This window comes from Silurus aristotelis (assembly GCF_946808225.1).
Source record: "Silurus aristotelis genome assembly, chromosome: 17".
NCBI lineage: Eukaryota > Metazoa > Chordata > Actinopteri > Siluriformes > Siluridae > Silurus > Silurus aristotelis.
The window spans coordinates 21,403,430-21,430,879 of NC_139590.1; the positions used below are offsets into that span (position 1 = coordinate 21,403,430).

Sequence of the window (27,450 nt, forward strand, 5' to 3'; positions counted from 1 at the left end):
AACAATAATTTTCTTCAATACATCAGGTACAGACACCTACATTTCCACTGAAAAAAAAAAAAAAAAGGCAGTTTTTGCATTCTGTCCATTTCTATTTTTTCCCTATGATATAAAATACAGGAAGTGAAAGGCATAAGCTAAAAGGAGCTTCAGCTTGCTTTTAGCATTTCTCATCATTCATTAACAGGATCTCTAGCAAGTACAAGGAGAGGCAAACACAATGAGAATACAGGTTATCTTTGGGATCCTGTGGATTTTCAGTCAAACTGCCGCAGGTATGTTTTATTCTCGTAAAATTCACAATCGATTTATGTATAATGTGTATTCATTTGACCTACATAAATATTCTTGCAATATTTTAATATAAAATAAATAGCTGGTTAGTTCTGATTAGTTATAATCTATTATTTAAAGTGCCAAGAATTTAGTGTGCCATGTTAAAACTAAAACTTGAAGTTACTTTTATGGCACTTTAATTTAATATAATTAAATATGCATTCAACGTTTCATGGTCCACTACACGGTCCACTACAAGAATGGATCACTATACTAATTGTAAACATGCTGATAAATCTCTATTCTATTCTATTTTCTTCTGTTCTATTGTTTGTGGATACTATAGGCAATAACAGATGTTTTATTTTTATAAGAGAAAAAGGAAATTATACACACATCAAAAATATTCATATTCATTTACTTCCTCATATGTTTTATGCATGGTATGACACAATACAGCACAATTCAAATTCTCGGACACAATGCTCTCCCATTGAAATCCGTTTTACTCACAATATCAAGAGCATTGAAAGTTAGGAAGCTGTGCAGCATTGTAAGCCAACTTACAAATATAAAAAGTTTACACCTAGGCTTCTAAATTCTGAAAAATTAAACTAGCACTTTCCAAGTTTGCGTTGTTTTTAAAACATTAAGTTTGTAATCTGGTGTACCAGTGTAGATTTATTCATTGCTAGGGACTCCAAGCACATTTGTACGTTGCTCTGGACGAGGCCACAAAGACTAAATGCCACAAATGTAAATGTAAATGTTAATGTAAATTGTGATTTGATTGTGAAGAAGCACTTCAGAAAATTATTCATATATTACTTAATCAATAAAATGCCAAATATTTTACCATTTTAATTGTTCATGGTAAAAAAAGGAAAATTAGGCATATTTTTGTGTTTCATTAAAGATAAGATAAAGGTTGAATTTTTTTTCAAAACTGTATTTGTAAGCCTTTTAGTTTCCTTCGAGCACGTTCTCACTACCAACTTGTCACATTTGGACGTGTTCATAGACTTCGACCCCTTTGGTGTCATTTTTCAATGTGAAGGGATTCCCACAGACTTCGACCCCTTTGGCGTCATTTAACGTGCAGGGATTCCCATAGACTTCTATAGAACTCATGTTCAGGAACATGTTCTCACTCCCAACTAATCCTTACCTGTTCTCACTAACCCTAACCATAACCCTAACCCTAACCCGTTCTCACTAACCCTAACTCAAACCCATTCCCACTAACCCTAACCTGTTTCCACTAACCCTTACCCATTTCCACTCACCTTAACCCTAACCCATTCTCAGTATCCCTGACCCAATCTCACAAATAATGCCAAAAGGAGTACACAGGCCATCAAAAAATGACTCCAAAGGATCCTGATGAACGTGTCCATATGTGGTGAGTTGGAAGTGAGAATTTGTAGCTCCAGCATGAAAGAAAACAATCCATGTTCTGTTCTTTCATAAATATATACAACTCAAACATTTACTTACACTGTAGTATGCAAATCTTTATTGTAAATATACAGAAACTTCTAAATGTTAGTTTCTGAAAATGTTAGAATTTAAATCTGCATTTGATTGTGGAGACGTTTCAGCGAAATTGTTGTGTATTTGTTACCTGTCTTGCCTGGTGACTGTTATACAGTACGTTCATTTGCACATTGGAGCCTCTGGAGAAATGCATTGTCTTAATTTTACATTTTTACAATTATATCCAATTGTTTAGGGTGAAATGGATCTATGTTTTATAGTCAATGTTTTACAGTGGTAATAGCAAATAAAACATTTATATTAAATTAATAAAAACATTTTTACTCCTACATTTCTCCTTTTGCTTGCTTATAACTACTGAAGGTACTTGTGGTATTGTTGCATAAAAGAGTAATGAGAGAGAGAGAGAAAAGAAAGTGGATAAAAAGAAACAATAAGCTTGACTTCAGGAGTCATGTGTTTTACGATCAATGAATGGTACGCGCAAGCACCGGCCTTCCCAGCCACGCTTTACCCCACCAGTATAACTGTTCCCCTGACCTATAGAATACGCACACACTCACAAAACAAAAAAAACTAAAATACAAAATGAGAATCAAATATAAATCAAATGCAATTTTATCTAATGGCTCCTACAGTAATAATAATCCATTCTATATCTCTAATTATCTCTAATAATCTATTTGAAAAAATGCTGTACACACAAATTAATTAGGTTGATTGTTTGTGATTGTTACCAAATATGTCGAATTATTTCCATGTTCTGTTTTTTTTACTAAAAATTGTACCAGAGTACTGATAAAATCATGTCAAGTTTTCTGTGTGTTAGACTAATGAGATCTTGTTTTTCCTTCCTCTGTAGGTTTGCTGTTTCAGGATCCTGTTGTCTGTAAATTTAATAAGAATGAGCAGTGTTATGTAGCTCTGGGAGAACGACTTCACCTGCAAATACCTCCAGCGGATGCATTTAACCTAATTATGAAAGACAATACATCTGCAATACGTACAATTATACGATTTAGAAATAACAACCCTAACTAAAAAAAAACCAGATCTCCCAAGATGGCAGTTTGTTAAAGAGAATAATACTGTGATACTAACCAGTGCAGAGAGAAGCGACTCTGGAACATACATTTTAGACACCATTGATGCAGGAGGAACTTTAACAGGCAGTTATACTCTCCAGCTGAACATTAACGGTAGGACCACACACACTCTAATCACACCAGACTACACATTATTTCAAAAATAAATCAAACATAAACATTTATTCACACTGTAATTTGTCTTTCCAGGTTATTTTCTAATATTTTTTTATATATAAATGTATATCTTGTTTTAGCATGAAAATGTTTTAAACTTTGTTCAAAATTAAAACAGCAGTGCCTGAAAATAGCATACGATGCAATTATTTTCAATCTTTTTTTTTTTTTATGTTTTAAAACGCACTAATCTATCATCGAATGTCACAGATACTACTGGTAAGACTTTGAGTTCCTGATGTTTTATTTCTTTATGTGCCATCATGAAATAATGAAATACAGCTGTGATATTATAGTAGATTCTAAGTGCTTGCATATAAATAGATTTTATATTATTTTAATCAATACAAATCCAAAGTATTGTGAAGCCCCACCAAAATACATGCAACAATTTATAAATTAGAAATGTGAGAACTTTCTTCATTTAATTTTTTTTTTATTTTCACAAATTATAGTTTAAAGTTATAGTAAGTTCATAGCACACTTGTCTTTTGTTTATCGTCCACAGTTGTTGTCTCGTGCCATTGGTTCTAGCTTATATACAGTATATATATAATTTTTGTCATTGATGTTTTTCTGTTTTATTTATTTTTATTTTTTCCATACTAGACAAATCTACTTCTGAAATGTTTATTATATACATATACAGTAATCAGCAACGTCTTTCAATATTTTTTATTTATTTATTTATTTTTTACATCTTTATATGTCTGTTAGTACTAATGCTCTCCTGGACATTAATTATTACTTACTGACCCAAGAAAATCACACCTGTAAATATATTCTACTCATGGTAATAAATTCAAAAATAGGGATTGTACCATCTTAAAATAAAGGGGAACACAATCACTTTTCTCAATGATTTTATAAAGCTGTAACCAACTTAGAGAAGTTGTCAATAGTTTTGGAGCCTATTGTAGATTCACTTAAAGGATAAATAAATGTTTGTATAGAACACAACTTTCATAGACAGACTTTCAAACCTGTTGGAATATTGCAAAATTTTATATGTACACTGTTTGTTATATGTACCAAATATGTACACTTATTACGATGTTCTGTTCTTTACTGAAAACTTTACAAATCCGACGTCTTTTTCCCCTGTAGGTTCGCTGTTTCCGGATCCTGTCTGTATATTTACTGAGAATGATCAGTGTTATGTTGCTCTGGAAGAGGAGCTTTATATGCAAATGCCTTCGGTGGATGGATTTAACCTAAACATGGTAGACAAAACATCTGCCAAACATACAATTCTAAGATATAGAAAAAATTACAGTAACCCACCAAAACCAAATCTCCCAAGATGGAAGTTTGTTAATGAACTGATGATACTAACCAATGCAGAGAGAAGCGACTCTGGGACATACATTTTAGACACCTTTGATGCAGGAGGAACTTTAACAGGCAGATATACTCTCCAGCTGAACATTAAAGGTAGGACCACACAACGTCTCTAGGTTACGACCGTAACCCTAGTTCCCCAAGGGAACGAGATGCTGCGTCATAACGCTTTGGGAACGTCCCTGCGTTGTCCGCGCTCTGAACCACGTGTGAAATCTGGCCAATAGGCAAGACGTGACGTCGTAGACAGGCGATGTAACAGTCGCGTAAACCAGGAAGCTACAAGATGGCTGTGCGGAGGTAGCGACATTAGCTTCTGCAAAGAGAGAAGGTAAGTGCCGCAGGGATGCAGGAAGTGTGGCACGGAGACGCAGCGTCTCGTTCCCTCGGGGAACTAGGGTTACGGTCATAACCTAGAGACGTTCCCCTTCGGGAACTCGAGCTGTGTCATAACGCTTTGGGAACAAGTGTCCAATCATGCCACACTGACCAGACTCTGCCTAGAGTGTGAGGGCCTCGGCACCTCCAAGCGTCCAGTGCTCGTGCTGGACACAGTTGGGTCTGTAACTCCTGGTCAGGGGCTATAAACTAGGGAGGGCAGAATGCCTGTAACACGACACGTCGTGCGGGAGCCGTAGGCACCTTAGGTACGTACCCAGGTTTCGTGTATAGAAACACTCTGGCCATTCCAGGGGCAAACTCCAGGTGGGATGGGGCTACGGACAGAGCCTGCAGATCCCCGATCCTCTTCAGGGAGGAAATCGCCAAGAGGAAGGTGGTCTTAAACCATACAGGAACCTAAGGGCCACCTTGGCCAAGGGCACGAAGGGGGGGATCAGATAGAGCCGCCAACACAACTACCAAGTCCCAGACAGGCACTCTGGGTCGCGTCCCGGGCCTCAGCCTCCGGGCACCGCGGAGGAAACGTGTCACCAGAGGGTGCCTACCCAGCGACTGCCCCGCAGGCGGGGTTACATATGCCGTGATGGCGGACACGTAAACCTTCAGGGTCGAAGGGGTTAACCCTGTGGCAAACTGTTCCCACAAAAACTCCATAACTGAACCGACCGGGCAGTTAACTGGGTCCAAGTCATGGTGCTCACACCGCGAAGTGGACAGTTGCCATGTGGAGAAGAGTCTCTACTACCTCAGTAGAGAGACCAGCTGCTATTAACTGTTCCCCCTCAACTTCCACAGCCACAACTTCCACAACTCCGGGTGGGGGTGAACCAGGGTTCCGCCCGCCTGCGAGAGGAGATCCCTCCTGGGAGGAATTTCCCATGGAGGGCCCTCAAGTAGAGATAACAGGTCCGCAAACCATGGCTTGCCCGGACATCGAGGTGCTACCAGGAGGAGACAGACTCCTTCCCGGCGAACTCTTTCCAGAAGTCCCAAAAGCATCACGATTGGGGGAAAGACGTACAGGCGTAGCCTCGGCCATGACCATACCATGGCAGCCACTGTCTCGACAGGGCGTCTGCTCTGACATACAACCGTTTTGGGATGTAAACGGCTCTCAATGAGAGGAGTTTGTCCCGGGACCACAAGAGGACCTCTCGTGCCAGTTGTTTGCAAAGGGCGAGACCGGAATCCCCCCTGGTGGTTGATGTACAAGACCACCGCAGTATTGTCCGTATCCAACACATGGTGGTCCCTTAGGCCTGGGAGGAAGTGTTTCAACCCCAAAACACTGCCAACATCTCCAGGCAATTTTAGAGCCAAGAGAGACGTGTGCCGCTCCATAGACCCTGGGCGGAGTGGCCACTCATGACTGCTCCCCACTCCGTGAGGGAAGCGTCCGTCGTTAGCGTTACACGACAACAAGGACTCCCTAAAATGGGGCCTCAGGACAGAAACGTTGGGTCCTTGCATGCATCCAAGGCTCGAAGGGCAAGCCGCAAAACCTTGATGGTACGATACTGACTCCCTTTGGGGGAGAACCCTTCTGCCCCAGAGCCACCACTGGAGGGGCCTCATGTGGAGGAGGCCGAGTGGAATTACACTGGACGCTGCAGCCATGAGACCCAGCAGCCTCAGGAACTACCTCAAAGTGAGTGGCTGGCCTGCAACCGTGCCCGCAACCTGGCTGAGTCCCACATCACACCGAGAAAAATGGGTCTCTGCGCTGGAGAAAGTTCCTTCATGCAGGCGAGAACGACATCTCAATGCCGAACTGCCTGGTGCTCTGAACAAGCCAATATCAACCAATCGTCGATATAATTCAAAATGCGGATGCCAGTGGACTAGCATCCATCCAGCGGGGACAGTGCTGCGTTCACGCACTTTGTGAAGGTACAGGGTGAGAGTGCTAGGCCAAACGGAAGGACCGATATTGGTAAGCTTTCCCCCGAAAGCAACCTCAGGAACCTCCCATGTGTGGGAAGGACGGCCACATGGGAGCATGCAACCTCCAGATCTTACGTGACAAATCAGTCCTGGCAAACAGTCTTCCTGAACCCGAACGGCAGGAGCAGCGTACTTCGGTCGTTGAAGCCTCCTGGGAGGCGGCGGATGACCCCCATCCGCAACAAACTTTCGGGTGGAATAAGGGAGTTAACCGTTGGAGGGAGACCTGCCTCCCGGTGGTACCGGGTAGGGACGAGCACCGTAGCATGAGGTGCACACCGCCCTCCAAGATGCAAGCCGTCAGGCTTACGCACCACAGCCTGTTCATTAGAGGCGAGGACAAACCTCAGGTCGTCCAGCCCCTCCTCGGGCTTAGAGTGTCGCCAGGGGCCCCTAAGACCTTTCCACGCACAGCAAAAAACATTGGAAAAGCACGCACCACACACAGGCCTCCCAGTACCCAGACACCTCGGTGCGCAGGTCAGGGAAGGTGCTGAGGCTGTGACACAGGGCGCAGGAAATGCTCATCCAGCTCACTGGGTGCGCGCTGCTACTGCTATGGCCCGTGTCACGACCTCGAGGAGCTCTTCGTACAGCACAGACTCTGAGGAGTCCACAGGCTCGCTAGCATCCATCATCTCATCCTCCTCGGAGAGATGATGGATGCTAGCGAGCCTGTGGACTAGCATCCATCATCTCATCCTCCTCGGAGAGAGAGACATGTAACACCGCGCTGCCCACACTGGGAGAAGAAGCAGCCGCCAAACATGCTTCCCCGAAATTTCTCCCACCTCGGAGGAAGAAATACGGAGCACCGGATTACACGCAACAGGAAAAGAAACCGGCAAACGTATAGCCACACGGCTAAAATGCTAACAGCCGATACCTTCGAGAGCCGACTCGGCAAGCGGGAACGAGCCGCAAAATTTCTCCCACCTCGGAGGAAGAAATACGGAGCACCGTGTTACACGCACCGGAGAAGGAACTGCCAAACGGGAGCTCGGCTAGCAGCCGGGAGCGCATAGCCACACGGCTAAAATGCTAACAACCGATTCCACTTAGAGAGCCGACTAAGCACGGTCATAAGCTAAGCAAACAACACATCGGCTGCAAGCAGGAACATGCAGACGGAATTCTGCCGCCATTTAAGCTCATGACTGCACAGATAACACACACAAAGCGCTTACCTGAACGAGCAGAAGCTAATGTCACTACCTCCGCACAGCCATCTTGTAGCTTCCTAGTTTACGCGACGTCGCCTGTCTATGATGTCACGTCTTGCCTATTGGCTAGATTTCACACGTGGTTCAGAGAGTGGACAACGCAGGGGCGTTCCCAAACTGTTACGACGCAGCTCAAGTTCCCGAAGGGGAACCTCTAATCACACCAAACTATACATTAAAAAAAAAAATTTTTTTATTAAAATAATTATATTAAAAAAGCCTTTTGTAGATTTACTGTCTGAACTGTAGCAATCTGTTAAAAGATCATCTTTTTTTTTTTTTTTTCAGTAAAGAAAAAAAAATAGAAACCTGCCATGTGCTGTTATACATTTTTAGTTTTTAGTATTAAATCCACCAAAAAGATAAATAATCTAATTAAAAAGATGTACAACAAAATAGGTTGCATTTTTGTGATTATTACCAAATACAAACATGTTTGTATTTATGTTCTGTTCTATATTGGAAACTGAGTAACAAATCCGACTTCTTTTTCCTGTGTAGGTTTGCTGCTTAAGGATCCTGTTGTCTGTACATTTACTGGGAATGATCAGTGTTATGTTGATCTGGAAGAAGAGCTTCATCTGCAAATGCCCTCGGTGGATGGATTTAACCTAAACATGGTAGACAAAACATCGGCCAAACGTACAATTCTAAGATACAGAAAAAATCACAGTAACCCCCCAAATTTCCCAAGATGGCAGATTGTTAATGATTTGATGATACTAACCAGTGCAGAGAGAAGCGACTCTGGGACATACATTTTAGACACCTTTGATGCAGAAGGAACTGCAACAGGCAGATATACTCTTCAGCTGAACATTAAAGGTAGGACCACACAAAATCTAATCACACCAATCTATACATAATTAAAAAATAAAACAAACAAGCCTTTTGTAGATTCACTTAGTTGATGACCTTGGAATTTAAATGATAAAAAATGACTGTTAAAACTATTGTAACTTTACAAACTGTAAACTGTTTTTTTTTTCCAGAAAAAAAAAAATTGTTATACGTTTTTAGTTTTTACTATCAAATTCACCAAAAATATAAATACTTTATATTCTTGAGCTTCATGCAAAAATTCTGAATGTCAGCTTTTAATACTGTTATTATTTAAATCGTTAATCTGTAAAATTAAGGATTTATCCATATTATAAAAATATTTTATGCCATTGTTCAGGGTGAAATGGTTCTGTGTTCAATGTTATGCAATGCCTGGAAATAACATGTGAAACATATTTTTTACTTTTCATTTGAAATTTTCAGAACCCACTACTCTTGCATCAGATTTAATTATTTATGGTAAGACTTTCAGAACACATTTATACAGTAAACTTGTTTGTATATCCATATAACCTGAAACCTGACCAGTGTGGATTCCCTTCTCTAGTCCAGATATTAACCTGTTTAGCACTCTAAACAAAAATAAGCAAATAGATGGAATGTTTGCCTCCTACATGTATCTTTAGATAAAATATACTCCTATTACACTCATAGTGCATGTGTTAGAATAAGAGAAAGATAGAATAAATACATTTCAATAAAGCAAACACAGAAAAAAATCTAACCATCATAATTTCGTTCTACAGTGACCACACCTTTCAGTTCCCCTATTTTTCTAATTTTCTTATATTCTTGTACTGTATGTGCTACTTCCCTCGCTGAGACTAACATGTTCTTATTACCAGTCACTCACAGCTTGAAAAATTAAATGTCAAAAGGTTAATTTGTGATTATAATCTGAGTGTTGTTGCTTCCCACAGGTCAGGAGGCTCCTTAAATGTGGAGGGAGAAGAAGATGAAGTTTAGCCTGTAAACAATTAATTACTATAAACATATAACTATTAATCAATGATTGGTAGCAAATGTAACTACTCAGTCTATATTATTTCATGATTTCATTTAAAAAAAAATTTATTATTTCATTTTTCTTACTATATTTTTGATATTCTTCCTTCTTTATATTTCAATATTGCCAGAATGTTTATTAAAAACAATTTTTTGTAGACTTTTTTGTTGATATAAATCTATGTTTAAGTGTGTGTGTGTGTGTGTGTGTGTGTGTGTGTGTGTGTGTGTGTGTGTGTGTGTGTGTGTAGGTTGTTGCTTTTTTCCTTAAAAAACAAACAAACAAAAACAACAGTCCAGTTCGTCTTTATGCACGACACATGATCCGATTTACTGAAAGTACATAAGTATACACAAAAGCATTATAAATTAATAAAGAGCAAATAGTTTTTTCAATTATTTTGTCTGAGTATCTTTCTTTCTTACACACAATTGGCCAAAGTGTTTGTACTGTAAAGAGCACATAGAGTGCATAGAGTATATGAATCGAGTTTATATACGAAGTGCAAAGTTTGCATGTTTAGGTGTAATGTATTTTCTGGGAATTCATTTTTCAAAATAAAGATAAAGTATGTTTATATATCTTATGTATATATATATATATACACACAGTACAGACCAAAAGTTTGGACACACCTTCTCATTCAAAGAGTTTTCTTTATTTTCAGGACTATGAAAATTGTAGATTCACACTGAAGGCATCAAAACTATGAATTAACACATGTGGAATTATGTACATAACAAAAAAGTGTGAAACAACTGAAAATATGTCATATTGTAGGTTCTTTAAAGTAGCCACCTTTTGCTTAGATTACTGCTTTGCACACTCTTGGCATTCTCTTGATGCCTACTTTGAAGAACCTACAATATGACATTTTCAGTTCACTTTTTTGTTATGTATATAATTCCACGTGTTAATTTATAGTTTTGATGCCTTCAGTGTGACTCTACAATTTTCATAGTCATGAAAATAAAGAAAATTCTTTGAATGAGCAGGTGTGTCCAAACTTTTGGTCTGTATATAATGTATATAATATATATACAATACAGACCAAAAGTTTGGACACAAAAATTTCTCCATCAACATTCTCAAAGCAAATAAGGAGTCTGTGGTGCTCTTCCTCGGCATGAAACCATACTGCTGCTCACAGATGGTCACCTCTTCTCTCAGCCTGGCTTCCACTACTCTTTCCCATAACCCCTGTAGTTACTGCAGGTCTACACATCACCCTTATTCTTAAAAGTAGGCCAAACAAGTCTTTCAAAAAAGACAAAGAAATAAAGCAATCTTTTTAACAGGTCTCTTTAATTAACAAATTGATTTACAGTTCAATGTCACAAAGTAGACAAACTGTTAGATAAAAAAAAAAATAGAAATTTAACCTTTGCTATGGTGGGGCTTGAACCAAAAGCCTTGTGGGAAGTTGCTGACTGGTAAACCAAGAGCATAGCCACTGAGCTATCACTCCTGACTTGTCCAAACAGTCAATAAGCCTAATGAACCAACATGGCTTCTTTTCCATACATGAACACCATGTTTCTCATATTAAAAGTAGGCCAAACAAGTCTTTCAAAAAAAGACATAAAGCAATCTTTTCAAGAGGTCTCTTTAATTAACAAATAGATTTAGAGTTTATTGTCACAAAGTAGACAAACTATTAGATTTCAAAAGAAGAATAAAATTGTATCGTTGGTAATGGTGGGCCTTGAATCCCCAACTCCATGGGGACCAGCAGTTCCATGAACCAAGACCTTACCCACTGAGCTATCACTCCTGATTTGTGCAAGCAGTCAATAAGTCTAATGAACTAACATGGCTTCTTTTCTATACTTCAACACTATGTAACTTATAATAAAAGTAGGCCAAACAAGTCTTTTTTTTTAAAAAAAGCAATCTTTTTAACAGGTCTCTTTAATTAACAAATAGATTTACAGTTTAATGTCACAAAGTAGACAAACTATTAGATTTCAAAAGAAGAATAAAATTGTATCTTTGGCAATGCTGGGCCTTGAACCCCCAACTCCAAGGGGACCAGCTGATTGGTAAACCAAGATCTTACCCACTGAGCTATTACTCCTGACTTATGCAAGCAGTCAAAAGCCTAATGAACTAACATGGCTTCTTTTCTATACTTCAACACTATGTTACCTATATTAAAAATGGGCCAAACAAGTCTTTCAGAAAAGACAAAGAAATAAAGCAATCTTTTCAACAGGTCTCTTTAATTAACAAATAGATTTACAGTTTAATGTCACAAACTAGACAAACTTTTAGATTTCAAAAGAAAAATAAAAAGTTACCTCTTGCTTTGGTGGGGTTTTAACCCCCAACTCCATGGGGACCAGCTGATTGGTAAACCAAGACCTTACCCACTGAGCTATTGCTCCTGACTTCTGCAAGCTGTCAATAAGGCTAATGAACCATTGTGGCTTCTTTTTCATTCTTCAACACTATGTTAGCTATATTTAATGTGGCCAAACAAGTCTTTCATAAAAGACAAAGAAATAAAGCAATCTTTTCAACAGGACTCTTTAATTAACAAATAGATTTACAGTTTAATGTCACAAACTAGACAAACTATTAGATTTTAAAAGAAAAATCCAAAGCTATCCTTTGCTATGGTGGGGCTTGAACACACAATTCCATGGGGAGCAGCAGATTGGTAAACTAAGACCTTACCCACAGAGCTATCACTCCTCACTTGTGCGAACAGTCAATAAGCCTAATGAACCATTGTGGCTTCTTATTCATACTTCAACACTGTGTAACTTATATTAGAAGTGGGCCAAACAAGTCTTTCAAAAAAGACAAAGAAATAAAGCAATCTTTTCAACAGGTCTCATTAATTAACAAATAGATTTACAGTTTAATGTCACAAACTAGACAAACTATTAGATTTCAACAGAAATAAAAAAATGGTCCGTTGCTATGGGGGGGGCTTGAACCCCCAACTCCATGGGGACCAGCTGATTGGTATAACAAGACCTTACCAACTGAGCTATCACTCCTGACTTTTGCAAGCAGTCAATAAGCCTAATGAACTAACATTGCTTCTTTTCTATATTTCAACACTATGTAACTTATATTAACAGTAGGCCAAACAAGTCTTTTGAAAAAAGACAAAGAAAGAAATCAATCTTTTCAACAGGTCTCTTTAATTAACAAATAGATTTAGAGTTTAATGTCACAAACTAGACAAACTATTAGATTTCAACAGAAATATAAAAAGTGATCCTTTGCTATGGTGGGGCTTGAACCTCCAACTCCATGGAGATCAGTTGATTGGTAAACCAAGAATTACCCACAGAGCTATCACTCCAGACTTGTGCAAGCAGTCAATAAGCCTAATGAACCAGCATGGCTTCTTTTCCATACTTCAACACTATGTAACTCATATTAAAAGTAAAAAAAAATAGACAAATAAATGAAGCAATCTTTTAAACAGGTCTCTCTAATTAACAAATCAATTTACAGTTTAATATCACAAAGTAGACAAACTATTATATTTAAAAAAAAAAAATAAAAATCCTACGATGCCAATGCTGAGGGCTTGAACCCACAACCTTGTGGGGACCTGCTGATCAGTAACCTATGCTTTACCCACTGAGCTTTCAGATCTGTCTTGAGCAAGCAGTCAATAAGCCTAATGAACCAGCATGGCTTCTTTTCTATACTTCAACACTATGTAACTCATATTAAAAGTAGGCCAAATAAGTTAAAAAAATAGACAAATAAATGAAGCAATCTTTTAAACAGGTCTCTCTAATTAACAAATCAATTTACAGTTTTAATATCACAAAGTAGACAAACTATTATATTAAAAAAAAAAAATAATAAATCCTACCATGCCAATGCTGGGGCTTGAATACACAACCTTGTGGGGACCTGCTGACCAGTAACCTATGCTTTACCCACTGAGCTATCAGATCTGTCTTGTGCAAGCAGTCAATAAGCCTAATGAACCAGCATGGCTTCTTTTCCATACTTCAACACTATGTAAGTCATTAAAAGGAGGCCTAGCAAGTTTAAAAAATAGACAAATAAATGAAGCAATCTTTTAAACAGGTCTCTCTAATTAACAAATCAATTTACAGTTTAATATCACAAAGTAGACAAACTATTATATTTAATATAAAAAAAAAAATCCTACCATGCCAATGCTGGGGCTTGAACCCACAACCTTGTGGGGACCTGCTGACCAGTAACCTATGCTTTACCCACTGAGCTTTCTGATCTGTCTTGTGCAAGCAGTCAATAAGCCTAATGAACCAGCATGGCTTCTTTTCTATACTTCAACACTATGTAACTCATATTAAAAGTAGGCCAAACAAGTTTGAAAAAATAGACAAATAAATTAAACAATCTTTTAAACATGTATCTCTTATTAACGTATTGATTTACATTTTAATATCACAAAGTAGACAAACTATTATATTTAATATAAAAAAAAAAAAATCCTACCATGCCAATGCTGGGGCTTGAACCCACAACCTTGTGGGGATCTGCTGACCAGTAACCTATGCTTTACCCATTGAGCTATCTGATCTGTCTTGTGCAAGCAGTCAATAAGCCTAATGAACCAGCATGGCTTCTTTTCCATACTTCAACACTATGTAACACATATTAAAAGTAGGCCAAACAAGTTTAAAAAATAGACAAATAAATTAAGCAATCTTTTAAACAGGTCTCTCTAATTAACAAATCAATTTACAGTTTAATATCACAAAGTAGACAAACTATTATATTAAAAAAAAAAAAAAATCCTATGCTTTACCCACTGAGCTATCAGATCTGTCTTGTGCAAGCAGTCAATAAGCCTAATGAACCAGCATGGGTTCTTTTCTATACTTCAACACTATGTAACTCATTAAAAGTAGGCCAAACAAGTAAAAAAAAAAAAGACAAATAAATGAAGCAATCTTTTAAACAGGTCTCTCTAATTAACAAATCGATTTACAGTTTAATATCACAAAGTAGACAAACTATTATATTAATAAAAAATAATAAATCCTACCATGCCAATGCTAGGGCTTGAACCCACAACCTTGTGGGGACCTGCTGACCAGTAACCTATGCTTTACCCACTTAGCTATCAGATCTGTCTTGTGCAAGCAGTCAATAAGCCTAATGAACCAGCATGGCTTCTTTTCTATACTTCAACACTATGTAACTCATATTAAAAGTAGGCCAAACAAGTTAAAAAAATAATTGACAAATAAATGAAGCAATCTTTTAAACAGGTCTCTCTAATTAACAAATCGATTTACAGTTTAATATCACAAAGTAGACAAACTATTATATTTCGAAAAAAAATAAAATCCTACCATGCCAATGCTGGGGCTTGAACCCACAACCTTGTGGGGACCTGCTGACCAGTAACCTATGCTTTACCCACTGAGCTATCAGATCTGTCTTGTTCAAGCAGTCAATAAGCCTAATGAACCAGCATGGCTTCTTTTCCATACTTCAACACTATGTAACTCATATTAAAAGTAGGCCAAACAAGTTTAAAAAATAGACAAATAAATGAAGCAATCTTTTAAACAGGTCTCTCTAATTAACAAATCGATTTACAGTTTAATATCACAAAGTAGACAAACTATTATATAAAAAAAAAATAATAATCCTACTATGCCAATGATGGGGCTTGAACCCACAACCTTGTGGGGACCTGCTGACCAGTAACCTATGCTTTACACATTGAGCTATCTGATCTGTCTTGTGCAAGCAGTCAATAAGCCTAATGAACCAGCATGGCTTCTTTTCCATACTTCAACACTATGTAACTCATTAAAAGTAGGCCAAACAAGTTTAAAAAATAGACAAATAAATTAAGCAATCTTTTAAACAGGTCTCTCTAATTAACAAATCAATTTACAGTTTTAATATCACAAAGTAGACAAACTATTATATTTAATATAAAAAAAAAAAATCCTAACATGCCAATGCTGGGGCTTGAACCCACAACCTTGTGGGGACCTGCTGAACAGTAACCGATGCTTTACCCACTTAGCTATCAGATCTGTCTTGTGCAAGCAGTCAATAAGCCTAATAATCCAGCATGGCTTCTTTTCTATACTTCAACACTATGTAACTCATATTAAAAGTAGGCAAAACAAGTTTAAAAAATAGACAAATAAATGAAGCAATCTTTTAAACAGGTCTCTCTAATTAACAAATCGATTTACAGTTTAATATCACAAAGTAGACAAACTATTATATTAAAAAAAAATAATAATCCTACTATGCCAATGATGGGGCTTGAACCCACAAATTTGTGGGGATCTGCTGACCAATAACCTATGCTTTACCCACGTAGCTATCAGATCTGTCTTAGGCAAGCAGTCAATAAGCCTAATGAACCAGCAGGGCTTCTTTTCTATACTTCAACACTATGTAACTCATATTAAAAGTAGGCCAAACAAGTTTAAAAAAATAGACAAATAAATGAAGCATCTTTTAAACATATCTCTCTAATTAACAAATCGATTTACAGTTTAATATCACAAAGTAGACAAACTATTATATATATATATATATATATATATATATATATATATATATATATATATATATATATATATATATATATATATATAAAAAAAAAATAATCCTACCATGCCAATGCTGGGGCTTGAACCCACAACCTTGCGAGGACCTGCTGACCAGTAACCTATGCATTACCCAATGAGCTATTAGATCTGTCTTGTTCAAGCAGTCAATAAAACTAATGAACCAGCAGGGCTTCTTTTCTATACTTCAACACTATGTAACTCATATTAAAAGTAGGCCAAACAAGTTTAAAAAAATAGACAAATAAATGAAGCATCTTTTAAACATATCTCTCTAATTAACAAATCGATTTACAGTTTAATTTCACAAAGTAGACAAACTATTATATAAAAAAAAAATTAATAATCCTACCATGCCAATGCTGGGGCTTGAACCCACAACCTTGTGAGGACCTGCTGACCAGTAACCTATGCATTACCCACTGAGCTATCAGATCTGTCTTGTGCAAGCAGTCAAAAAGCCTAATGAACCATCATGGCTTCTTTTCCATACTTCAACACTATGTAACTCATTAAAAGTAGGCCAAACAATTTAAAAATATAGACAAATAAATGAAGCAATCTTTTAAACATGTCTGTCTAATTAACAAATCGATTTACAGTTTAATATCACAAAGTAGACAAAGTATTATATTAAAAAAAAAAAATCCTACCATGTCAATGCTGGGGCTTGAACCCACAACCTTGTGGGGACCTGCTGACCAGTAAACTATGCTTTACCCACTGAGCTATCAGATCTGTCTTGTGCAAGCAGTCAATAAGCCTAATGAACCAGCATGGCTGCTTTTCCATACTTCAACACTATGTAACTCATTAAAAGTAGGCCAAACAAGTTTAAAAAATAGACAAATAAATGAAGCAATCTTTTAAACAGGTCTCTCTAATTAACAAATCGATTTACAGTTTAATATCACAAAGTAGACAAACTATTGTATTTAAAAAAAAAAATCCTATGCTTTACCCACTGAGCTATCAGATCTGACTTGTGCAAGCAGTCAATAAGCCTAATGATCCAGCATGGCTTCTTTTCTATACTTCAACACTATGTAACTCATATTAAAAGTAGGCCAAACAAGTTAAAAAAAATAGACAAATAAATGAAGCAATCTTTTAAACAGGTCTCTCTGATTAACAAATCAATTTACAGTTTAATATCACAAAGTAGACAAACTATTATATAAAAAAAAAAAAATAAATCCTACCATGCCAATGCTGGGGCTTGAACCCACAATCTTGTGGGGACCTGCTGACCAGTAACCTATGCTTTACCAACTTAGCTATCAGATCTATCGTGTGCAAGCAGTCAATAAGCCTAATGAACCAGCATGGCTTCTATTCCATACTTCAACACTATGTAACTCATTAAAAGTAGGCCAAACAAGTTAAAAAAATAGACAAATAAATGAAGCAATCTTTTAAACAGGTCACTCTAATTAACAAATCGATTTACAGTTTAATATCACAAAGTAGACAAACTATTATATAAAAAAAAAAAAAAATCCTACCTTGCCAATGCTGGGGCTTGAACCCACAACCTTGTGAGGACCAGCTGACCAGTAACCTATGCATTACCCACTGAGCTATCAGATCTGTCTTGTGCAAGCAGTCAATAAGCCTAATGAACCAGCATGGCTTCTTTTCCATACTTCAACACTATGTAACACATATTAAAAGTAGGCCAAACAAGTTTAAAAAATAGACAAATAAATTAAGCAATCTTTTAAACAGGTCTCTCTAATTAACAAATCAATTTACAGTTTAATATCACAAAGTAGACAAACTATTATATTAAAAAAAAAAAAAAATCCTATGCTTTACCCACTGAGCTATCAGATCTGTCTTTTGCAAGCAGTCAATAAGCCTAATGAACCAGCATGGGTTCTTTTCTATACTTCAACACTATGTAACTCATTAAAAGTAGGCCAAACAAGTAAAAAAAAAAAGACAAATAAATGAAGCAATCTTTTAAACAGGTCTCTCTAATTAACAAATCGATTTACAGTTTAATATCACAAAGTAGACAAACTATTATATTAATAAAAAATAATAAATCCTACCATGCCAATGCTAAGGCTTGAACCCACAACCTTGTGGGGCCCTGCTGACCAGTAACCTACGCTTTACCCACTTAGCTATCAGATCTGTCTTGTGCAAGCAGTCAATAAGCCTAATGAACCAGCATGGCTTCTTTTCTATACTTCAACACTATGTAACTCATATTAAAAGTAGGCCAAACAAGTTAAAAAAAAATTGACAAATAAATGAAGCAATCTTTTAAACAGGTCTCTCTAATTAACAAATCGATTTACAGTTTAATATCACAAAGTAGACAAACTATTATATTAAAAAAAAAAAATCCTACCATGCCAATGCTGGGGCTTGAACCCACAACCTTGTGGGGACCTGCTGACCAGTAGCCTATGCTTTACCCACTGAGCTATCAGATCTGTCTTGATCAAGCAGTCAATAAGCCTAATGAACCAGCATGGCTTCTTTTCCATACTTCAACAATATGTAACTCATATTAAAAGTAGGCCAAACAAGTTTAAAAAATAGACAAATAAATAAAGCAATCTTTTAAACAGGTCTCTCTAATTAACAAATCGATTTACAGTTTAATATCACAAAGTAGACAAACTATTATATTTAAAAAAAAAAAAAAATCCTACTATGCCAATGATGGGGCTTGAACCCACAACCTTGTGGGGACCTGCTGACCAGTAACCTATGCTTTACACATTGAGCTATCTGATCTGTCTTGTGCAAGCAGTCAATAAGCCTAATGAACCAGCATGGCTTCTTTTCCATACTTCAACACTATGTAACTCATTAAAAGTAGGCCAAACAAGTTAAAAAAATAGACAAATAAATTAAGCAATCTTTTAAACAGGTCTCTCTAATTAACAAATCAATTTACAGTTTAATATCACAAAGTAGACAAACTATTATATTAAAAAAAAAATAAAATCCTATGCTTTACCCACTGAGCTATCAGATCTATCTTGTGCAAGCAGTCAATAAGCCTAATGAACCAGCATGGGTTCTTTTCTATACTTCAACACTATGTAACTCATTAAAAGTAGGCCAAACAAGTAAAAAAAAAAGACAAATAAATGAAGCAATCTTTTAAACAGGTCTCTCTAATTAACAAATCGATTTACAGTTTAATATCACAAAGTAGACAAACTATTATATTAATAAAAAATAATAAATCCTACCATGCCAATGCTAGGGCTTGAACCCACAACCTTGTGGGGACCTGCTGACCAGTAACCAATGCTTTACCCACTTAGCTATCAGATCTGTCTTGTGCAAGCAGTCAATAAGCCTAATGAACCAGCATGGCTTCTTTTCTATACTTCAACACTATGTAACTCATATTAAAAGTAGGCAAAACAAGTTTAAAAAATAGACAAATAAATGAAGCAATCTTTTAAACAGGTCTCTCTAATTAACAAATCGATTTACAGTTTAATATCACAAAGTAGACAAACTATTATATTAAAAAAAAAAAATAATCCTACTATGCCAATGATGGGGCTTGAACCCACAAATTTGTGGGGATCTGCTGACCAGTAACCTATGCTTTACCCACGTAGCTATCAGATCTGTCTTGGGCAAGCAGTCAATAAGCCTAATGATCCAGCAGGGCTTCTTTTCTATACTTCAACACTATGTAACTCATATTAAAAGTAGGCCAAACAAGTTTAAAAAAATAGACAAATAAATAAAGCATCTTTTAAACATATCTCTCTAATTAACAAATCGATTTACAGTTTAATATCAAAAAGTAGACAAACTATTATATATATATATATATATATATATATAAAAAAAATAATAATCCTACCATGCCAATGCTGGGGCTTGAACCCACAACCTTGTGAGGACCTGCTGACCAGTAACCTATGCATTACCTAATGAGCTATCAGATCTGTCTTGTGCAAGCAGTCAATAAAACTAATGAACCAGCAGGGCTTCTTTTCTATACTTCAACACTATGTAACTCATATTAAAAGTAGGCCAAACAAGTTTAAAAAAATAGACAAATAAATGAAGCATCTTTTAAACATATCTCTCTAATTAACAAATCGATTTACAGTTTAATATCACAAAGTAGACAAACTATTATATATATATATATATATAAAAAAAATAAATAATCCTACCATGCCAATGCTGGGGCTTGAACCCACAACCTTGTGAGGACCTGCTGACCAGTAACCTATGCATTACCCACTGAGCTATCAGATCTGTCTTGTGCAAGCAGTCAAAAAGCCTAATGAACCAGCATGGCTTCTTTTGCATACATCAACACTATGTAACTCATTAAAAGTAGGCCAAACAATTTAAAAAAATAGACAAATAAATGAAGCAATCTTTTAAACATGTCTCTCTAATTAACAAATCGATTTACAGTTTAATATCACAAAGTAGACAAACTATTATATTTAAAAAAAAAAATCCTACCATGCCAATGCTGGGGCTTGAACCCACAACCTTGTGGGGACCTGCTGACCAGTAACCTATGCTTTACCCACTGAGCTATCAGATCTGTCTTGGCCAAGCAGTCAATAAGCCTAATGAACCAGCAGGGCTTATTTTCTATACTTCAACACAAGCTTCTCACCCTATCTCTAAGGGATGGCCCAGCCACCCTGCGGAGGAAGCACATTTCGGCCGCCTGTATCCGGGATCTTGTCCTTTCGGTCATGACCCAGAGCTCATGACCATAGGTGAGAGTAGGAACGTAGATTGACCGGTAAATCAAAAGTTTCGCCTTGCGGCTCAGCTCCTTCTTCACCACGACAGACCGGTACATCGACCGCATTACTGCAGAAGCTGCACCGATCCGTCTGTCAATCTCCCGTTCCACCCTTCCCTCACTCGTGAACAAAACCCCAAGATACTTAAACTCCTCCACTTGCGGCAGGAACTCCCCACCAACCTGAAGTGGGCAAGCCACCCTTTTCCGACTGAGGACCATGGCCTCGGATTTGGAGGTGCTGATTCTCATCCCAGCCGCTTTACACTCGGCTGCAAACCGTCCCAGTGCATGCTGAAGGTCCTGGTCTGATGAAGCCAACACGACAACATCATCTGCAAAGAGCAAAGACGAAATCGTGTCGTCACCAAACCGGACACCCTCCGACCCCTGGCTGCGCCTAGAAATTCTGTCCATAAAAATTATGAACAGAACCGGTGACAAAGGGCAGCCCTGCCGGAGTCCAACATGCACCAGGAACAAGTCTGACTTACTGCCGGCAATGCGAACCAAGCTCCTGCTTCGGTCATACAGGGACCGGACAGCCCTTAGTAAAGGGCCCCCGACCCCATACTCCCGGAGCACCCTCCACAGGCCGCCGCGAGGGACACAGTCGAATGCCTTTTCCAAATCCACAAAGCACATGCGGACTGGTTGGGCAAACTCCCATGAACCCTCCAGCACCCTGTAGAGGGTATAGAGCTGGTCCAGTGTTCCACAGCCTGGACGAAAACCACATTGTTCCTCCTGAATCCGAGGTTCTACTATCGGCCGTATTCTCCTCTCCAGTACCCTGGCATAGACTTTCCCAGGTAGGCTGAGAAGTGTGATCCCCCTATAGTTGGAACACACCCTCCGGTCCCCCTTCTTAAAAAGAGGGACCACCACCCCGGTCTGCCATTCCAGAGGCACTGTCCCCGACCGCCACGCGATGCTGCAGAGGCGTGTCAGCCAAGACAGCCCCACAACATCCAGAGACTTGAGGTACTCAGGGCGGATCTCATCCACCCCCGGTGCCCTGCCACCGAGGAGTTTCTTTACTACCTCGGTGACTTCAGCTTGGGTGATGGACGAGTCCGCCTCTGAGCCCTCAGCCTCTGCTTCCTCAATGGAAGACGTGACGGCGGGATTGAGGAGATCCTCGAAGTATTCCTTCAGGTGGGGAGGTCAACAGCTCCCCACCTCTACTGTAAACAGCATTGGTGGGGCACTGCTTTCCCCTCCTGAGGCGCCGGACGGTTTGCCAGAATCTCTTCGAGGCCAGCCGATAGTCCTTCTCCATGGCCTCACCGAACTCCTCCCAGGCCCGAGTTTTTGCCTCGATAACCACCCGGGCTGCAGTTCGCTTGGCCTGCCGGTACCCGTCAGCTGCCTCAGGAGTCCCACAAGCCAACCAGGCCAGGTAGGACTCCTTCTTCAGCTTGACGGCATCCCTTACTTCCGGTTTCCACCACCGGGTTCGGGGATTGCCGCCTCGACAGGCACCGGAGACCTTACTGCCACAGCTCCGAGCGGCCGCTTCGACAATGGAGGTGGAGAACATGGTCCACTCGGACTCAATATCTCCGGCCTCCCTCGGGATCTGGTCAAAGCTCCGCCGGAGGTGGGAGTTGAAGATCTCTCTGACAGGAGGCTCGGCCAAACTTTCCCAGCAGCCCCTCACAGTATGCTTGGGTCTGCCGAGTCTGTCCAGCTTCCTCCCCCGCCATCGGATCCAACTCACCACCAGGTGGTGATCAGTTGACAGCTCCGCCCCTCTCTTTACCCGAGTGTCCAAGACATACGGCCGCAGGTCAGATGAAACGACCACAAAGTCGATCATCGACCTGCGGCCTAGGGTGTCCTGGTGCCACGTGTACTGATGGACACCCTTATGCTTGAACATGGTGTTCGTTATGGACAAACTGTAACTAGCACAGAAGTCCAATAACTGAACACCGCTCGGGTTCAGATCAGGGGGGCCGTTCCTCCCAATCACGCCCCTCCAGGTGTCACTGTCGCTGCCCACATGTGCATTGAAGTCTCCTAGTAGAACGACGGAGTCCCCAGTCGGAGCACTGTCCAGCACCCCTCCCAGAGACCCCAAGAAGGCCGGGTACTCTATACTGCCGTTTGGCCCGTAGGCACACACGACAGTGAGAGACCTATCCCCGACCCGTAGGCGCAGGGAAACGACCCTCTCGTTCACCGGGGTAAACTCCAACACATGGCGGCTGAGCTGGGGGGCTATAAGCAAACCCACACCAGCCCGACGCCTTTCACCATGGGCAGCTCCAGAGTTGTAAAGAGTCCATCCTCTCTCGAGGAGTGTGGTTCCAGAGCCCAGGCCGTGCGTAGAGGTGATCCCGACTATCTCTAGTCGGAACCTCTCAACCTCACGCACAATCTCAGGCTCCTTCCCCGCCAGCGAGGTGACATTCCACGTCCCTAGAGCTAGCTTCCGTGTCCAGGGATCGGGTTGTCGAGGCCTCCACCTTCGACTGCTGCCCGATCCTCTTAGCACCGGCCCCTTACGGTCCCTCCTGCAGGTGGTGAGCCCACTGGAAGGCGGCCCCACGTCGCTCCTTCGGGCTGAGCCCGGCCGGACCCTGTGGGGGAAGGCCCGGCCACCAGGCGCTCGCATACGAGCCCCAACCCCGGGCCTGGCTCCAGGGTGGGGCCCGGCTGCGCCATACCGGGCGACGTCAGGGTCCCTGATGTAGTATCTCTCATAAGGGGTTTTGAACCGCTCTTAGTCTGACCCGTCGCCCAGGACCTGTTTGCCTTGGGAGACCCTACCAGGGGCATATAGCCCCGGACAACATAGCTCCTAGGGTCATTCGAGTACTCAAACCCATCCACCACGTTAAGGTGGCAGCTCAAGGAGAGAATTAACAAATCGATTTACAGTTTAATATCACAAAGTAGACAAACTATTATATTAAAAAAAAAATAATCCTACTATGCCAATGATGAGGCTTGAACCCACAAATTTGTGGGGACCTGCTGACCAGTAACCTATGCTTTACCCACGTAGCTATCAGATCTGCTTGTAGCAAGCAGTCAATAAGCCTAATGAACCAGCAGGGCTTCTTTTCTATACTTCAACACTATGTAACTCATATTAAAAGTAGGCCAAACAAGTTTAAAAAAATAGACAAATAAATGAAGCATCTTTTAAACATATCTCTCTAATTAACAAATCGATTTACAGTTTAATATCACAAAGTAGACAAACTATTTTATATATATATATAAAAAAAAAAAAAAACCCTACCATGCCAATGCTGGGGCTTGAACCCACAACCTTGTGAGGACCTGCTGACCAGTAACCTATGCATTACCCACTGAGCAGTCAGATCTGTCTTGTGCAAGCAGTCAATAAGCCTAATGAACCAGCATGGCTTCTTTTCTATACTTCAACACTATGTAACTCATATTAAAAGTAGGCCATAAAAGTAAAAAAAAAAAGACAAATAAATAAAGCAATCTTTTAAACAGGTCTCTCTAATTAACAAATCGATATACAGTTTAATATCACAAAGTAGACAAACTATTATATTTAAAAAAAAAAATCCTATGCTTTACCCACTGAGCTATCAGATCTGTCTTGTGCAAGCAGTCAATAAGCCTAATGAATCAGCATGGCTTCTTTTCTATACTTCAAAACTATGTAACTCATTAAAAGTAGGCCAAACAAGTTAAAAAAAATAGACAAATAAATGAAGCAATCTTTTAAACAGGTCTCTCTGATTAACAAATCGATTTACAGTTTAATATCACAAAGTAGACAAACTATTATATATATATATATATATATATATATATATATAAAAAAAAAAAAAAAATCCTGCCATGCCAATGCTGGGGCTTGAACCCACAACCTTGTGGGGACCTGCTGACCAGTAACCTATGCTTTACCAACTTAGCTATCAGATCTATCGTGTGCAAGCAGTCAATAAGCCTAATGAACCAGCATGGCTTCTATTCCATACTTCAACACTATGTAACTCATTAAAAGTAGGCCAAACAAGTTAAAAAAATAGACAAATAAATGAAGCAATCTTTTAAACAGGTCACTCTAATTAACAGATCGATTTACAGTTTAATATCACAAAGTAGACAAACTATTATATTTAAAAAAAAAAAAATTCCGATCACGCCAATGCTGTGGCTTAAACCCACAACCATTTGGGAGACCTGCTGACCAGTAACCTATGCTTTACCCACTGAGCTATCAGACCTGTCTTGGGCAAGCAGTCAATAAGCCTAATGAACCAGCAGGGCTTCTTTTCTATACTTCAACACTATGTAACTCATATTAAAAGTAGGCCAAACAAGTTTAAAAAAATAGACAAATAAATGAAGCAATCTTTTAAACATATCTCTCTATTTAACAAATCGATTTACAGTTTAATATCACAAAGTAGACAAACTATCATATAAAAAAAAAAAAAATCCTACCATGCAAATGCTGGGGCTTGAACACACAACCTTGGGGGGACATGCTGACCAGTAACCGATGCTTTACCCACTGAGCTATCAGATCTGTCTTGTGCAAGCAGTCAATAAGCATAATGAACCAGCTTGGCTTCCTTTCTATACTTCAACACTATGTAACTCATTAAAAGTAGGCCAAAAAAGTAAAAAAAATAGACAAATAAATGAAGCAATCTTTTAAACAGGTCTCTTTAATTAACAAATCGATTTACAGTTTAATATCACAAAGTAGACAAACTATTATATTAAAAAATAATAATAATCCTACTATGCCAATGGTGGGGCTTGAACCCACAACCTTGTGGGGACCTGCTGACCAGTAACCTATGCTTTACCAACTTAGCTATCAGATCTATCACGTGCAAGCAGTCAATAAGCCTAATGAACCAGCAGGGCTTCTTTTCTATACTTCAACACTATGTAACTCATTAAAAGTAGGCCAAACAAGTTAAAAAAAAAAAGACAAATAAATAAAGCAATCTTTTAAACAGGTCTCTCTAATTAACAAATCGATTTACAGTTTAATATCACAAAGTAGACAAACTATCATATTTAGATGAAAAAAAAAAATCCTGCCATGCCAATGCTGGGGCTTAAACCCACAACCTTGTGGGGACCTGCTGACCTGTAACCTATGCTTTACCCACTGAGCTATCAGATCTGTCTTGCGCAAGCAGTCAATAAGCCTAATAAACCAGCATGGCTTCTTTTCCATACTTCCACACTATGTAACTCATTAAAAGTAGGCCAAACAAGATTAAAAAATAGAAAAACAAATGAAGCAATCTTTTAAACAGGTCTCTCTAATTAACAAATCGATTTACAGTTTAATATCACAAAGTAGACAAACTATTATATTTAAAAAAAAAAAATCTTATGCTTTACCCACTGAGCTATCAGATCTGGCTTGTGCAAGCAGTCAATAAGCCTAATAAACCAGCATGGCTTCTTTTCTATACTTCAACACTATGTAACTCATATTAAAAGTAGGCCAAACAAGTAAAAAAAAAAAGAAATAGACAAATAAATGAAGCAATCTTTTAAACATGTCTCTCTAATTAACAAATCGATTTACAGTTTAATATCACAAAGTAGACAAACTATTATATTAAAAAAATAAATAAATCCTACCATGCCAATGCTGGGGCTTGAACCCACAACCTTGAGGGGACCTGCTGACCAGTAACCTATGCTTTACCCACTGAGCTATCAGATCTGTCTTGCGCAAGCGGTCAATAAGCCTAATGAAGCAGCATGGCTTCTTTTCCATACTTCAACACTATGTAACTCATTAAAAGTAGGCCAAACAACTTTAAAAAAATAGACAAATAAATGAAGCAATCTTTTAAACAGGTCTTTCTAATTAACAAATCGATTTACAGTTTAATATCACAAAGTAGACAAATTATCATATTTAGATGAAAAAAAAAAATCCTACCATGCCAATGCTTAAACCCACAACCTTGTGGGGACCTGCTGACCATTAACCTATGCTTTACCCACTGAGCTATCAAATCTGTCTTGCGCAAGCAGTCAATAAGCCTAATAAACCAGCATGGCTTCTTTTCCATACTTCAACACTATGTAACTCATTAAAAGTAGGCCAAACAAGATTAAAAAATAGAAAAATAAATGAAGCAATCTTTTAAACAGGTCTCTCTAATTAACAAATCGATTTACAGTTTAATATCACAAAGTAGACAAACTATTATATTAAAAAAAAAAATAAACCTATGCTTTACCCACTGAGCTATCAGATCTGGCTAGTGCAAGCAGTCAATAAGCCTAATAAACCAGCATGGCTTCTTTTCTATACTTCAACACTATGTAACTCATATTA

The 27,450-nt window shown here is 38.8% G+C and overlaps 1 protein-coding gene and 1 long non-coding RNA gene across 3 annotated transcripts in view; one reads left to right on the top strand and one right to left on the bottom strand.

Moving 5' to 3' along the window:
• srp72 (signal recognition particle 72) overlaps positions 1 to 7,954 on the bottom strand; it is a 36,398-nt gene extending 28,444 nt beyond the window's left edge. The window contains exon 1 of the mRNA XM_083566438.1: positions 7,910 to 7,954. The gene's annotated coding sequence lies outside the window, so the exon portion shown is untranslated. The remainder of the gene's footprint in view (positions 1 to 7,909) is intronic.
• Positions 129 to 10,181, top strand: LOC310740054. Of its 2 annotated transcripts, XR_014537545.1 has the most exons (6): positions 129 to 275; positions 2,636 to 2,972; positions 4,143 to 4,469; positions 8,447 to 8,770; positions 9,212 to 9,247; positions 9,709 to 10,181. It is a non-coding gene; the product is annotated as an uncharacterized lncRNA (long non-coding RNA). The 2 variants fall into 2 exon arrangements; XR_014537546.1 differs by lacking the exons at positions 129 to 275; positions 2,636 to 2,972 and adding an exon at positions 3,023 to 3,254.
• The last annotated feature ends 17,269 nt before the right edge of the window (positions 10,182 to 27,450 follow it).